The sequence below is a fragment of the Fukomys damarensis genome, unplaced genomic scaffold (assembly GCF_012274545.1).
Source record: "Fukomys damarensis isolate Sample0158 unplaced genomic scaffold, DMR_v1.0_HiC HiC_scaffold_39, whole genome shotgun sequence".
Taxonomy (NCBI): Eukaryota; Metazoa; Chordata; class Mammalia; order Rodentia; family Bathyergidae; genus Fukomys; species Fukomys damarensis.
In genome coordinates this window covers 147372-161418 of record NW_022900951.1, presented here as the reverse complement: position 1 = coordinate 161418, position 14047 = coordinate 147372, and the positions used below count along the sequence as shown (strand labels likewise).

General features: G+C 46.8%; 1 pseudogene; it reads right to left on the bottom strand.

Moving 5' to 3' along the window:
* Positions 1-7578: 7578 nt before the first annotated feature.
* Positions 7579-7702, bottom strand: LOC117284908 (annotated as a pseudogene).
* Positions 7703-14047: the final 6345 nt, after the last annotated feature.

Genomic DNA, 14047 nt, shown 5'->3' with positions numbered 1-14047 from the left:
AAATTTAATGTACGAACATTGAGGTGAGAGACAATATCACCATCAATAAATGATTCAAGAATCAAGGTGTGGGCTGGGGATTTAGCTCAGTGGTTCCGCCACCTGCCTCAGAAGTGCGAGGACCCGGGTTCAACCCCAGTGGGGAGAAAAAAAAAGAATCAAGGTGTAGTATTTTAGGGAAAAAAAAATGGAAGAATAATGCTGCCAAACTCAAAATAAACTGGAAAAAAAATCATATTGTTTCTCATGGTCTTAATATTCACTAAAAAAACTACTGAATAAAGCTAAGTTATTCCCAGCAACAACAAAAACCAGTGAGGAAATACCTCTGAAGCACTTAGATCTCAACATCAATACATACTAAACAAAACAAACTTGCTGGCCTTTCTTAGAATCAGGCTATGCATATCAATAGTTACTGCAATACTAAAAAAATTTTTCGTGGACAAACTCCTGCTAAGAACTGACATGACTGTGTTAGTTGCTTTACTCTCACTGCTGAGACAGAATACCCAACACCCAAGATTAGGGCGAAAGTGGCTTATGCGGTTCCCAGTTCCTAGGGCTTCAGTCCATGATCGGCTGGCTCCAAGGCTGGGATGGCAACAGGCAGCGCAGAGGAGAAACAACGTGGCGCACACAGGGAGCCAAGGTAACGACAGCTTCACCCCATCTTCCTGCCTCTTGCGTCCTCTCCAGACTGCCGGGACCAGGCAGACACCAACCCAATCACTCACTTGCAGTGGGTGTAGTAATCGCACGCCTTTAACTCCAGCGTCACACATTCTAGACTCAACCACCTCTGAGAAAGAAAGTCCCACCGCATCCGCACGAGCCTGTGGGGGGCGTCTCGACACAGAACATAACACACGACACTTCGCGGGTCACTGATACAGGAAGAAAATGCCAGCACGCAACCAACCTCACACGGTGTAGTAAACCCGAGGCAGCTGCAGACCCGTGGCACTGTGTGTTCATAACACTGATGGCATCGGTGAGGGTTTTCTGCGCTTCTCTGGCCTCCAGTATTTGCTGTACAGCAGACTTAGGTGCAGGACAGAGCGAGGTCACTACCGCTCTCTCCCACCCCTTCGGGATGGATCTGAATTACTCTAATATCTCTCAGCGCATGTGTAAAAACACACTGTTCCACCCCAACTTTAGCAGAGACTCCTTGGCAACTAGATGAAGCCTGAACCAGTCATTTAACCAGTTCACCCTTTTCAATTTTATGTTCAAGAATTTAGAACTGTGGCTGTTTGACACCCAGGAAAAGATGTTACTGTCTCATTTTCAAATGAATTCAGGGGCTGGGGATTTAGCTCAGTGGTTCCACCACCTGACTCACAAGGTCCTGAGTTCGATTCCCGGAACCGGTACACACACACACACACACACACACACACACACACACACACACACACACACACACAAAAGAGAAAGAGAGAATGCAAACTTTGACGATTAAAAAGACATGCGTATGCTAAAAAGCCATTTGGCTAGAAATTCTTAAGAGAATGAACAATGCCAAAGCCACATTTCGGCAACAGTAGCAGGAATGAGATCTAACTTGCTTTACTGATGGAGTGTTTGCTTTAGAATTGGTAGTCATATTCCTGAATAGTCACGACTATACATGACAGAAGAGGGATACTGCCTGATGGTTTTCAGTCACGAACACGTTCCACGATAACCTCAAACACATTTAGGATGGCAAGCTGAGGTACTCACAGGCTTGTTATCCGAGGTTGCAGGTCTACAACAGACATTCAGAGTCGTGACTTCAGAGCAGCACTGTTACGCTGTCTGACCACAGGTCCTTAGTGCAGATTCTCTGATCTGCAGGCAGAAGGTGCTATGACCTTCAGAGGAAGAGGGCGGAGCTGTCACAGGTACAGCCGAGCCACTCTGGAGAACTGTCTCAGTTCAGCTCCACCATGGAGCGATGCTGTAACCCCAGATCCCCCACTGAAAAGGGCAAATTAATAACTCAGATCGGGTGCTAAGCTTCTTCACAGAAGAGCTTCCCTTAAATACACAAGAACTAGTCTGTGCACTTTTATTCTGCAGTGTTGGAAGCCATCTGTGAGATCAATCCACTCCATTACAATGTCTTTGATGTGAATCCTTTGTGGATGCAAAGCCTCTGGATTAGTCTGCAATGAAAATGCCCTGATACTGCATTGACTTGCTATTAAGCGTTGGATTATCGTGCTTTTTAAACTGCAGTATGTGTACACCACGTTTTAATTAGTGCTAGTTGGAGCAGTTCAGAGCACTTTGTTTCCACCCTCCCCACCCCATTCTCTCTTTTGGTTCTGAAGGCAGCACTCCTGGGGTTTTAACTTCTGCTCTCTCGGCACACAACATTTCCACGAGAAAGCCGCGGTGGGAGGAATCCCCTCTGGGTGCTCGTCCTGGAGGTATTCTTCAGCCTGCACGCTCACCACACGGATTTCAGGCAGTCACAGCAGGACCTTCCCAAATTTCTCTGCTCTGGGGCCAGGGATTCAGCTCAGGGGTGCCCTGCCTGCCTGGAGAGCGCAAGGTCCTGCGTTCTCCCAGGATTCCCAGTACGGGGAGGGAGGTTAACCAAACTGCTGTGTTCGCTGTGGGCAGTTACACCGTGTGTGGTCCAGCGGTGCCACGGTGACACCTGTGAACAGCTGGAGGTTCTAGAGGTTTTTGGCATCTAAATTAAAGAGCACCACGGGGCCGGGGATTTAGCTCAGCAGTTCGGTGGCCTGCCTTGCAAGCGCAAGGAACCGAGTTCAATCCCCGGTACCAAGAAAAAAAAGAAACATAAGACATACAAAGGAAAATAAAATTAAATGTACTGGTAGTCATAAAGATAATGTAGTCTAGCATTGATGCAATAAAAATCTACTGAAACTTTATTAGTTTGACAGTATTTAACCTGCACCTAAAAGAAAATAAGGATTATAAGGATCAAATGCTTATATAAAATGCAGTTTTTCAAGATGAATTAAGAATTAATATTTTCCTCAAAGCATCAAATGACATGGAAAAACATGGAAATTGAAAAGAAACTCAAGGGCCGGGGATTTAGCTCAGTGGTTCCAATGCTTGCCTTGCAAGCACAAAGACCCGAGTTCAATCCCCAGTAACAAAAAACAAACAAACAAGAAATTCAGAGAGTCTTGAAAGTTTCTGAAGAGTAAAAAATACTTCAGAATTCTTAGAAAAGGCAAAAGATCATGATGTATTCAAATAAGATCGCCAAGCAGACTCACTAAATATTGGTAATTAGTTCATCTATGTCCTTATCCAATGCAGCGAAAACAGTGTTCTCCAAATCACAAGAAATATTTACCAACACAAATGAACAGAGCAACAACTGAGACCGTACACATCCAAAGAGACGGAAATAAGGATGCAGCACAGGGAAGCAGCTGGCTTCGCTGCACTTCAGAGGTACCCGCACTCAGAAGGTTAAACACGTTCCCGAGCTGACGCACCACTCTCCGGACCAGGGAGCCCAGGGCGTCTCAGGCCAGGTGCTGTGTGAGGGAGGCTCGGGAGGCAGGAATTTTAGACCTACGGTTCCCACACAGCCTTGCCCAACAGCCTCCCAGGGTCAAGGTGCTTTAATTCCCACAGGCCTCCTCCTGAGCAGAGAGCAACACTCAGCCACAGTCCTGTCGAGATTGACCCAATCCTTTCCCAATTTCCCTTCTGAACGCAAGTGTGTTGTTGGCCAAGCACCGAACAAGTCCCCAAATGAACCACCTACAGTGGGCCCCAATTCAATACTCCGTACCCAGGGCACCATTCCTCCGAAATAAGATCCTACTCTCAGGACACGGCTCCAACAGCAGATGTCAGGCTCACCCACGTGAGGCTGTTTTATCCTGAGCCACGATTCAGAAGGTATCAGGGGATGGCACAGTGACCCACTGTATTAACATAAATGAAGATCATGGTCTCAAAGATGCTTATAATAAAAAGAAAGACATTTCTACAGTTCAAAAAAGTAGGACAGTTTTAGGGTCCCAGTTCCAGAAATGGGAAACTACAATCCTTTTAGAAAACTTGGGCTACGCATAATTAATCTAAAATTAACAGACACTTATCTACAGCCAGAAGAATTCAAGGATTTCTTTCAGACTGGCCATCACACGCTCTCAACTGGCAAATATCACAACACTCTGGACATAGGAACAAGTAAACAGTTGATGCTGTGTAATTTAACCAAGCACTGTGACCTTGGGAAGTCGCAGTGATGTTAATCCCCCTACCAGAGCAGAGCTCGGTGATCCACAGCAGTAATCACACGGCTCCCGTGGGCTGAACCAAAAAGATCGCAGGCTAAACCCCCACCCTGCACAACTCAGTGAGACCCACTCTCAAACATAATACTAGTGCTATTACTGCTACTACTAAAAATCATTTCTAAAAGTAGATGTAGCTGAGAGGAAACGTCCTGGTTTCGGGGCAGACCGCTCATTCAATGACAGGCAATGGTATTTGAATGCACGACAAGGCCAGAAACAATTTTTTAGGTTCAACTTTGGCCTCTCTGGGGTTTGGATACCACAGTAACAGAAAACTTATGTATGTAACGTTTCTAAAATTTCTCTCTTTTCTTTAGGCCTCTGATATTTCACTTGTATTCAAACTAAGCCAGTATAAGACCTTTTCCTTACTGCCACCCTAAAATAGCGTGACTCAGCTCATCCCGCTTCTAGGCGTCTTTCCCACAGAGCTCAGACATCGCGTTACAGCAACGCATCCGAACCAATGTGATACCGGCACGAGCCCTCACAGCTAAGTCCTGCAAGCGGCCCGCAGATCCACGGACAGGTGGACGCATGAAGAAAATGTGCTATCTATACATTTTAGAATGCTATTCAGGTATAAAGATGGAAAAATTTATAGGAAAATGGATGCACCTGCAAAATAAAATGTCGAGTGAAATAAATCAGATACACAAGCTTAACTACCAGAGAGCATCTCTCATTGGAGTAAGGCAAAGCACAAACAAAACGCACAGTAAAGGATGGAGAGAAGGAGACAGAGGTTGATCAGCGGATGGGAAGTGGTCCAGGATCCTAAACATGAGGAGAGGGAGGGGAAGGAGAAATAAGCAGAATAAAGTTACGTCACGTACAGGAACCCAGCAACCTCAATGAACGGAAACATTTTCATAAACATGAAAGAAGACGAACAGCATCAACAAGAACAAAGACGGGGAAAGAGGATTTAGAGGAGGCGAGGGAGGTGGATTCAAAAAGAATAAGCTGTACTTTGTGCCACTACCTTTCCACGAGATGGCGTAAAGTGCCTGAAACGTAAACGTCTGCTCACAGAAGGACACAATGAAACGCGTCCGAAGGTGGCTACTGCGAAACGACTCCCACATCCCACCCGGTTAGCGCATCGCCAACCGTGACCTTCCGAGTACGCGGCGAACGTGCTAGAAAACGCTCCTTGCCATTTCGGTGTTAAGTGCGACACTGTGTCACTCCTGTGTGACTCCGAGGTCTCCAGGAGCGGGCTGTACGGAGCAGAGAGACGCTGTACCTGTGCACGTCGTCTCCCGATGGGTGAAGGTCCACACGTCTCAGCGCCGGTAAACGTCTCCGTTAGGCGCGGGACTCCACAGGCTAAGAACCAGGCGATCACGGGGTCGATTCCCGTCCGGAGCGTGTCACTTCATGGTCTCCAGGCGACACTGTGCCGTCATCACTGGTAGGAAGCCCTTCCCGTCCAGACTCAATGTGACTCTGTCCTACGACCAAGGCGCACGGTGTCTACGCATTTCAACACCGCCAGGGACTCGGAGTAAAACGAGCTCTAAATGCCGTGCGGAAAGGCCTTGGGGTGACCGGCCGGGGCGCGGAGGTTCAGGGCGTGGAGCAGACGCTCGGAGGGAGGAGGGCGCCGGGGCTGTGCTCCAGCAGGGCGCACTGCATCCCCGCACCCCGTGCCTCTCCGTCACTCTCACGCGCTCCCCTTCCCAGAGGAAAATGAGGTTAACAGTTTCCCGTCACCACGGGCTTCTCTCATCCTTGTCTGCCTTGCTCCGGGACTACGAGCGACGAGTTGACTCTGGACTGAAAATAACCCACAGTAAGTATGTTTTCCTCCTAAGTTATGCCAGTCATTTCTCACAGTACGTGAAAATGCAATCACAGAACCACCAAAGTGGATTTCTGCTACTTGCCCACACTGGATATAGAAATTAATTCAATACACATGGAAATAAAGATCTGGATTCTGAATTAAGCAGAACTGATGTTCTACTCAATTATTTTCATCCTATTTTATTACTTATTTGTTATACGGTGGGGTTTTTTCCATGAAGTTTACTGGTACATTTTAAGTATGCAGCACAGTTACATCCATCATTGGGATCCTGTACCTCTACATGATGTACCTTGGTCCTCGCTTCTTCCCCACCTGTAATACTGTGTCTTAAACCACATTTTTCCATATGCTACAGAAGTGATCACCAATGAAATTACTTCCTCAGCCTCAACTCCAGTGGTAAGGTTGGATATGGTAGTATCGAAACATGAATTTTCATACATATTTCCGCATCGAGTACAAATGTTTCACGCGAGTCACTTTCCTTCTCTAGACACAATTACTCAGATTCCGGAAACAATAAAGATACAAGTTTACTCTGGCCCAAGCATCTTCGCCAGAGCTCTGCTCACTTCTCTTGCACGAGAGTTTTCCCCGTCACTCCATCCGCCGTCTGTGCAGCACCGACTCATTTCACGGGTGCCGACCCCGGGTGGAGTCTTGTTTCCATCCATGAATTCCCACTTTTCTGGAAAATGCTTGCTTCATCACCGAGTCATCTGCAGAAAACTGTGTTTCTGACTTTCACTGAACTCAAATTTAAAAACAAATTACTTTGCATACTTAACATTTTCTTTCTAATTAAGAAAAAAGAGGGTGACTGTTTCCTTACACTAAAAATGGAAGAAACAGTCACCACTCTTACCATTAAAGACTTCATGTATTCAGTTTCTTATGAACATGTTAGTCACCAGTCATCATGAAATGCCACAATAAAATGCCACTTAGAAGGCTACGGTCAACAAGACAGTAACAAAACCAAGCCTGGTGGCACAAGCCTGTAATCCTACCACTTGGGAGGCAGAGGCAGGAGGACTGCTGTGAGTTCAAAGCCAGCCTGGGTTACGCAAAGAGTTCGAGGCCAGCCTGAAGTGTACAGTGAGGCCCTTTCTCATAAAAAGACAGCAATAATAGTAATGATATGGATAGAACACAAAAAGTTATTGAAACCAACCATGGTATCTAAACAAATCACTTCAGAGACAGGAAAAAAAATTTAAAAAGAAATTTACAATTTTGGATAAGATGGAATACTTCTATCTGGAGACGGGCCCTACCGGTGACAGAGTCCTGCAGTCACAGCGCATCACACGGGGACAGACTGAGTATATGAGAGCGTTCTGCACTCTGGTCTCTCTCCCTCTTCTAGCATTTAACAAGGGAACCCCAGAAAGCAAAGAGACAGACAGCGCTCACATAGTCACTTACATAACATAGCGAGAACATCACAATTTTAGGGTAGACGGTAAATTAGCAGTCCATAGCCTTGGTGTAAGTGAAAAAATAGGTAGACAGAATTTCGAAAGAGCTATAGAAATGGCTCTAAAATATTTTCCTACACTTGATCTTAGCCAAAAGGCTGAGAAGCGATCCAAATATTTTCCTACTAATCTCCAGGTGAATTCATATTGTGATGAAATGCCAGGTATCACTTTTGACATTAAATAGCATTTTGTTGTATGATAAGCCACAGTATTCCTAGGCACTTGCTCACTGTTATGGAGTAAAAGATCCTCTAAATGCACAGACCGCAGGCCTTGTTACAAGGGGATTGGTTGGATTTTTTGGTACTGGGGATCAATCTCAGGACCTTGTACTTTCAAGGCAGACAGGTTCCACTGAGCTAAATCCCCGACCCACAAGGCGATTGTTATGGAGTGCTGGGTATCTGACAAATTTTGACCTCTTCAGGAATTTAAATTACTGATGTTTTAGAGGAAAAAGGTCAATAGGAATATGCTCTAGCATGACACCCGCTTCCCTTCTCCCCACCTCTGCTCTCCATGGGTGATATTAGGGTGAGCACACTTCCTCATAAGGCCGCTCTGTGATGTTTCTGCTGTGCTACAAGACTACAAGTAATGAAACAAGCTGACCAAGGGCTGCAACCTTTAGAATTAATCCACATTTAATCTATTCTCCTTGTACAGTGGGCCAGTTGATTTTACAGCAATTGAAAGCTCACTAACAGATCCAATAAAGTAGATGTACGCTGTCTTCACACCATGACCATTAATTCTTCAACGCATACGGGAACGTGGACGTCTATTCTAGATTCTGATTTCATTTCAACACAGTTTCAATTCAACTCTACTATTTTTCTTTCTGTCTAATTTTTTTGAGGTAATGAGGTCGAACTCAGATCCTTGCATATGCTAGGCAAGTGCTCACTCTGCAAGCGTCCGGTTAGGCACCAGCATTCAACTCAACTTTTTTAGTGTAAACCTCTTAAAATTGAAACAAGACACTGTGTTTTCCAGCATCTGCTAACAAAAAGCTGATGCACATTCTGTTTCTTTCTCTAAGCCCAAGTGTGCAGACCCCGTAAATCATAAAGAAAACAGCTTTGTGTCACGGAACCCTGCGAGCCACTTAGGGCAGTCTCACCAGGCCTCTCCCCCACTGTATCACCCTGCTGTTTCCCCTCCTATGTTAAGAACACAGCATTCGCAGCGCTGAGCCTGCTCTTGACCCCGACACAAATTCCACTCATGTCCGACTCAAGTCTTCCCATACTTTTAGAGGACAGCGGCTTCCTCAATCAATCCCTGGCAGCAAACTGTGCTGCTTCTCTCCACTCTTTTCAGATTTTATGACAGGTTATTTTGTACATTTTTCTTTCTTTCCAAGTAAAAAAGAAAGACATTTGTTTGTTTGTTTTGAGACAGGATCTCAACTATGCAGCTGAGACTGACCTGGAACTCGCTATGTAGCCCAGGCTTGTCTCGAACTCACGGCGATCCTCCTGCCTCAGCCTCCCCAGTGCTAGGATGACAGGCGTGCGCCACCACGCCCGGCTATAAGACAACATATTTAAACAATGTCATCTCTCAAGGCTGTTTCATCTGAAACACAGAATTAAAATACCAATCTTCCTTAGAATGCAACAATTCCCATATCTGTTGCTATCAAGACCATGCTTGCCACTAGTCATGAGGCAAATGTTGCTCCATCACAACACAATGCCACTTCGTAGACTACACTCAGAAAGCAGGCGGGAACAACCGCTGCTGAGGATGTGGAGACAACTCACAGTTACTGAAATGACAAGAGGCACAGTCAGGTGGGCAAGTGCAGTGTGGTAAAGGCCGCCTCGCCGACAGGGACCTGAGGTCACCACACAGGGCATCACCGGAGGGAGTCTGAGAGCGCAGCTCTGTGCTCTCCTCTCACTGTGTCATTCCAGTATCAGTCCTGGGGACTCCAACAAACCTTTCCTACTTCTAACTGGCTCCTAAGTACCCCACCTGTCCACATTCTGTCAGACCACGTTATCACCTATTAGTATGCATACCCCTGGGTGCTCACCTATTAGTCTGTACATTAATCTTAATGGAACTATCCATGTATAACAGTAATTATTCACATATGAGTCACTAATTACTATCTTAGACACATACACGAGTTATGTAGACAGATGGGTGTGGTGGCGCACGCCTGTAATCCCAGCACCTGGGAGGCTGAGGCAGGAGTTCGAGACCAGCCTGGGCTACCCAGTGAGTTCCAGAGCAGTATGAACTACATAGTGAGACAAACAAACAAACAAACAAAAAGAGTTACAAAAACAAATCTACATGAGATCTGTACATGACTGTTTATACTGCAGATAGTTAACTTAGGCAGAGACTGATAGGAAAGGACCAGGCCCAAGACAGAGCCACTCCTGAGACGAGGGGATCCGGGTCCGGAGGGGAGGGCTGAGCTGACACAGACCCAGACCCGAGGGCTGGGCCCACAGCCTCACCCCCGATGAGTAACAGCTCCAGGCTGTACTGGGACTTCTGCCATCGTCTCTGGTGAGCTCCAGCAACAGAACAAACAAGCGGAACAGCCTGGCCCTTACTCCTACTCCTTCCAGGAACGCCTCTGCTCTTCTATGTGGTAACGCTGAGAGTTGAACCAAAGTGCGGGATTCCCACAGGGGAGTGCTTGCTCCGGGACTTGTTAGACGAATACTAGCTGAGCAACTGCACGTGTAACACAATAGGCAGAACTGAGCTTCACCTGAGGTGATCTGCAACACGACCTTACTGCATAAAAAACTCCTACACAATGTGAGTTTGCTGTACAAAAAATGCCTGGAGCTTCGGCTGCAACCCACTTCCACGCTCCCTTACGCTCTCAGCTTTCTTGGGTCAGAAACTTCTTTCTATCAGGCCAACTAAATCCTCTCTCCCACTCTTTGGTGACCCGACGTACGAGCTTGACACATTTCACAGGCTGGAACGCACTTTACAATAACATTTCAACATAATGTTCATAAAAGCTAAAAGGTAGAATGACGCATGATGTCCACAAATCGATGAATAACCAAAACTGGAGCCTTTTCATATTATTTATTCATAATAATTAGTAATTTCCTGATAAATGCTACAACATAAACCCATTATGGAGACGTCATGCATCAAAGTCAGACACAGAAACCGTGTTAGATCATCCACCTACACACAACGGCCAGAGTGAAAATGTACGGAATATACCGCAGATTAGTCATTCCTAAGGGTTTGGAAAAGAAAATATTGTAAGGGCCAGGGATTTAGCTCAGTAGTGCTACCGCCCGCTTCTCAAGTGCAAGGTCCTGTGTTTGATCCCAGTACCAAAAAATAAAAACAAACGAATCCACAAAATACTGTAAATTGACGAGGCAGTTGACTATGTATATTCTTATGTGACTGAATCAAATAGTAAGTAAAGTATGTTTTAGTAAAGCTGGCATAAAAGGTAAATTCTACTCAATAACAAATGGGCAAAACATTTGGAGAATGATTTGCACTTCAATTAATACTGATGGATGAAGGGAAAAGGCAGGAAAGAGGGAATGAGAAAAGGAAATAAAAATGAAAACCAGAAGACGGCAGGGACGGACAGCGGGAAGCAGAGAGGACAGACGGACCGCAGAGGAAGAAACACGGAGGCCAACACCCTCCTCTCCCTGCATTCGGAGCCTCAAAACCTGTAGGTCAGAGACGGACGGGAAAAGCCTTTCTTCTCCCACTGTTCTTCCGATCCTTGTCCCCAAGGGTCACATGACAGGATTTTTAGTTTCCATGTCAGACTATACAGTCTCCTTTGAGATATTTCTGAACTTGGACTGGAAAAAATTGACAAAGGAAAGGCCAGAGAGCTTGCCAAACACAGTGAGGTGCTTGTGTCCACGTGCTGTCCCCCTGCACAGCAGACCTGAAGAGGGCAGGGAAAACGGAGACAGTGGGGGACACTGGGGACGAAACAACTTGAGACCACACCCACCGTGAGCAGGCTTTCTGCTCTGCACAGGGCCCCTCCGGAAACGCGGCAGTGAAAACTCTGAATAACTTAGGCTCACGCGAGGCAACACACAAACCTCCCAGCGTCACCACCATTGCTACAAGTGAACAGACCCAGTCAGGATAAAGGCACAAGGCAGACGCTGCCGCAGAGGCGACACCGCAAATGGTAACTCAGAGTCAGGCGGGTGCGGAACAAGAACATCCGGGCAGCCAGGGCACACGAGTGACGCAGAAGCGGGGGCACAGCAGGCTGAACAACGGCACCGACGGGGACACCGAGCGGTTTCCCAGATGGGAGAAGCGACAGGAAGAGGCGCGCGCCTGAGTCCGCATTCAGGCTCCTCCCAAGTACAGCAGGAAGGCGGCTGGCTGGAGCCCTGAACAGGCAAAATGCCACACGCCTGTCTTCTCAACAGTCACGGAGATGGGCACAGTATCGAAAGTCCTCCCCGGCCTGGAAAACTAAGACCAATCTCAAAAATGTAAAAACAAAACAAAAAAAACTACATGGCTCAGCGCTACCTACATACCTACATTCATTCCCCATAAAATAAAAAACACGGAACACCTTGAAATCTGTTGTATCCAAGAGAAAACCTCTTGCTTTATACTTCGATGAGGATGGCCCCTATATTATTAAACCTACAAGACCAATTTCCTAATTTCCAAATTTGCCTCGCAAACGATTAGGTAGCCGGATCAGCAGTAACACAAGCCATAGTTCCAGCATCTGTTACGAGGTTCCTCTCCACTCTTTAGGCCTGTGACCTTGGACCCACCTCTCAGGCCAGGTCAGCACGCGCTCCTTCCATGACGGTTACACTAAGAACAATCTGACCTCAGGGGAGGAATGCGCTGCATGGCTGCGGACTCCTCTTCCACCCACGAGGCCTGCAATCCCGTTCTGGTGTCTCCCCCGTGTTCCTCCCTATTCAAAAATCCCTTTCATTCCTATCCATTCAGACCCTTGCAGAACCTGAAGGCTGCGATTTACCTCTACCTCAGGGACTGCTTTATACAAAGTGCATCTCAATCAACATTTCAATTTTAAAATAATGTCAAGTCAGTAAAAGGACGATCGCGATTATTTCAGAGATGACACCGCTTCCCAATGATACGGGGGGGGGGGGACTTCCAAACCCATTAAATATCTGAAACGTGAGTTTGCGTTCTCTACAATCGAAGAATGAAGTCTAGCACCAACGGAGGTTAAGAGTAGGAAAAATTTATTGAAAGAAGCTTCTGTCTAAGAGACAAAAGCGGCACCCAACTTTTCAAACATGTTTTATACAGCAAATCCAGGCGATGAGTCCAATACAAAGTGGGTCAAAACTCTAAGACCCGGGGCCGGGGATTCAGCTCAGCAGTTCGGTGGCCTGCCTCGCCAGCGCAAGGACCCCAGATCGATTCCCGGTACCAAACCAAACCAAACCAAACCTCTAAGACCCAATGGAAATCTACAAGGCGGGCATGAGGCGGGGCAAAACCACGACCAACCAATAAGATTACAAGTACAATCCCCCAGGTAATGAATTAAGTGGGGCTGAAATGGGGGAGCAAGTAACAGTGCAAAGGTACAAAGATTTCCAGTAAAAGTGGGGGTCAGGAACATTTCTTGAAAAGGCTGTGTTAAAACCCTGACTCAGAATTACTTAGAATATTAATCCCTGCTATTTATCCCCAGGGGAAGCACAACGGTATAGTAGTTTCTCTCCTTTTACAATTCTGACCTTCAGCGAAATGTGTCTCCGTTGTCCTCCATGTTGGCAACGTGAGGGCTGGCGACTTGAGGGCAGCCCTGTCTAACTCCCTACAATATATCTAATTAACTTACCATCTGCAATAAAACCACTGTCAATATCACAGGTCCACGTCCACGTAATTCCCCTCTTCCCTGTGTTTCTCAGTTTGGGTTTCACAGGCAGCCCTTGCAGAAAGTTGTCCTTACCAAGAACCCTTTCCCTTCCCTTGGTGTTGAGCATGAACTCTCTGGTGTCACAAACGGGACAAAAGATCAGCACGATCTTTCCACAGTTTCTCCCCAAGGCGAACTTTACTTCTGCAGAGCAGCAAGCACGCTGGGCGGCTGCATTTTATCCGGATGCTCAGGGTCAGCACTGTGCCGCTCTGCAGGGGCAGTTGGGGCCTCACAACCTACCCCGACCGACCAGGATGAGGACGGTACGGTTGCGACGCAGAGCAAATGCTGTGGTCCGGAAAGGGGGGACAGGCACGTAGCACTTTCTCTCGACAAGGGTGAAACCACCACACGTGCAAAACTAGGGATTCTTGGAAAACGGAGCTGTTTTCATGGTCTCCCTTAACAGAAAAGGCCGCCCGTGGCCGCACCGGGAAGGCATTGACATCCCCACCACACCTCCCAGCGTCCCAAACTCTCCGCAAAGCCCCCTCTCGCCGGCCCGGCTGCAAAGAACAGCTTCTTCAGC